Source organism: Saccopteryx bilineata, chromosome 10, assembly GCF_036850765.1.
Source record: "Saccopteryx bilineata isolate mSacBil1 chromosome 10, mSacBil1_pri_phased_curated, whole genome shotgun sequence".
Classification (NCBI taxonomy): domain Eukaryota; kingdom Metazoa; phylum Chordata; class Mammalia; order Chiroptera; family Emballonuridae; genus Saccopteryx; species Saccopteryx bilineata.
The window spans coordinates 12,243,119-12,245,572 of NC_089499.1; the positions used below are offsets into that span (position 1 = coordinate 12,243,119).

The window sequence follows — 2,454 nt, forward strand, 5'->3', positions numbered from 1 at the left end:
TTTGTCTATGGGGGTGGGTGGCAAGCAATAAAACTTGTCTCAGCAGTTCAGTTTATCCATAAGCTATAGAAATTGCTTGTCTTCTTCTGAACCATGACTTTTAAGAGAACTCTGTATGACTATAGAAGACAATTTTTGTGATATGCTGACCCTAGGACTCAGCCAGGTGTTTGTACATCTGATAATACGCCAGGTGGTTTGGAATAGATCCTAACAGTTAGCATGACTGGTCAAGAGACTTTGATGAGAAATCCATATAGATTTCTGCCAAATAAGTGCAAGGGAAGAATTTCTTGATATAAATCTCTCTTGATATAAATCAATACGTGCTTATCCATCTCTTCAGTTTGACAAGGAGTGTCAGCTCTTGTTAGCAATCATCCCAAGCAAATATTAGAATTATAAACCTTACTGGTGTGTATGACCTCTGTGTTGCATAAACCAAAACTTGCAGGAAGACTCAGACCTCTACAAAAGGCCATTCTGTAAGGTTTCTTGACACATTATTTTTTTTTAACTTACAAACCGTATAATGCACACTTGTTTTAGAATTAAACTCTTCTTTCCATTTGTTTTAACAATGCTTAAACTTGGCACCATTAATTTTAGAATGACGCCTGAGATTCTGAAAAGCATTTATCACCATTTATGTAATAGTGAGGAAAAAAATATTTACATATTTTGTATTTATGTTTATATATATATAGATATATTTCTTTTTAGATATTAAAGTATTAAGAATAGAAAAAAAAAAAAAAAGAAAGGTCATTCAGCAGCTGGGTCTGCTGGGACTGAGGGAAACAGATGGTTGCTCGATCCTAGTGACTCCTCTTTAAAAAATAACCTTCTGTTTCCCCATAAGTCCAAGTTCCTTTGCTTATAAAAATCTGGATATGATTTCATTCCTTGACCTCACCCGGCCTGGATGCGGGACAGGGTGAGGGGGTAGGTACCCAGTTGTAAAATTCAGATGGGTGTTGGGTGAGAGAGAGACCTCAGGACCCCAGGCTGAGCCCACGTGGAGATGAGTCCACAGACCCCTGCTGTCAGCGGCTGACCTCATACAATGGATACAAGTGAAAGACTGAGGCAGGGAGCTCTTTGGTGGCCAGAGGACTCCTCACAGCAGATACCAGGCTATGGCTCAGCAGCAGGAATTCCAGGGGCCGGGCTGCTGAAATGCTCTTTGTGATAAAGTCTGTTCATGGCTGGCCAGGGATATGCCTGGCATCTGGAATGATGTGCCTTCTCACACGAAGCCCGGGGATGGCCCAGATGCTCACAGGGCTGCATATAAAGCAAGGACAGCAGAGCGTGCTGCCCTCAGAACATTTCCCTGCCCTGCTCTGCTCCCCATGCAACCTCAGCCACACACGCCGGCCTCTGGTTTTCTTTTTCTTTTTTTTTGTATTTTTATGAAGTTGGAAATGGGGAGGCAGTCAGACAGACTCCCGCATGTGCCCGACCTGGATCCACCCGGCACGCCCACCGGGGGGCGATGCTCTGCCCATCCGGGGTGTCGCTCTGTTGCGACCAGAGCCACTCTAGCGCCTGGGGCAGAGGCCAAGGAGCCATCCCCAGCGCCCAGGCCATCTTTTGCTCCAATGGAGCCTTGGCTGCGGGAGGGGAAGAGAGAGATAGAGAGGAAGGAGAGGGGGAGGGGTGGAGAAGCAGATGGGTACTTCTCCTGTGTGCCCTGGCCGGGAATTGAACCCGGGACTTCCGCACTCCAGGCCAACGCTCTACCACTGAGCCAACCGACCAGGGCCCGGCCTCTGGTTTTCCTTTGGACTTCCAACACTCTTCTGCCTCAGGACCTGTCCACTTGCTGTCCCCTCTGCCTAGACTGCTTTTCCTCCAGACATTCTCTTGGCCTACTCCCTCATTTCATTCCAGTTTTTGCCCAGATAAACTCAAGAAAGGTCTTTCCAGACCATTCTTACTAAAATAGCCCCTTTTTCTTTCTCTAGCCTCTTATCCTGCTTTTCTTCATAACATTTATCATTCCTTGATATTTTATCATCTGTTTATTGTCCATTGTTGGTCTCCCCTATAATGAAAGTATTATAGAAGTAGAACTACCTTTGTCATCGTATCTTCAATGTGTGGACCAGACTTGGTACAATGAGGTGCTTAAGAAATATTCGTTGAATGAATGAATGAACTGTTCCAGTGCCCATCACACGGAGTAAGTGGCGGTGATGTTTCCCGCCAGCCTCATGTGGCATGATCAGTACAGCTAATTAAGTGGGGTTGCCCGAGGTTGCCAGCGGTCCCTAAGAGAGGACTGCCGGCCTCCAGGACACTTGGATTGCTGAGTGTTGTGGAGAGACGCTTCCAGCTCGCAGCGAATCTCCCCACTGCATGATTCTCTCCCCAGCTGGTTGTCCCTACCTCCTGTGGACAATGGCAGGCCCAAGTGACATTAGCACACCCAGACATCCCATCGGATCT

The 2,454-nt window shown here is 46.5% G+C and overlaps 1 non-coding gene across 1 annotated transcript; it reads right to left on the reverse strand.

The window, feature by feature from the left end:
- Positions 1–1,692: 1,692 nt before the first annotated feature.
- On the reverse strand, positions 1,693–1,768 carry TRNAS-GGA (transfer RNA serine (anticodon GGA)). The gene has a single exon. It is a non-coding gene; the product is annotated as a tRNA-Ser (tRNA).
- Between the last annotated feature and the right edge of the window lie 686 nt (positions 1,769–2,454).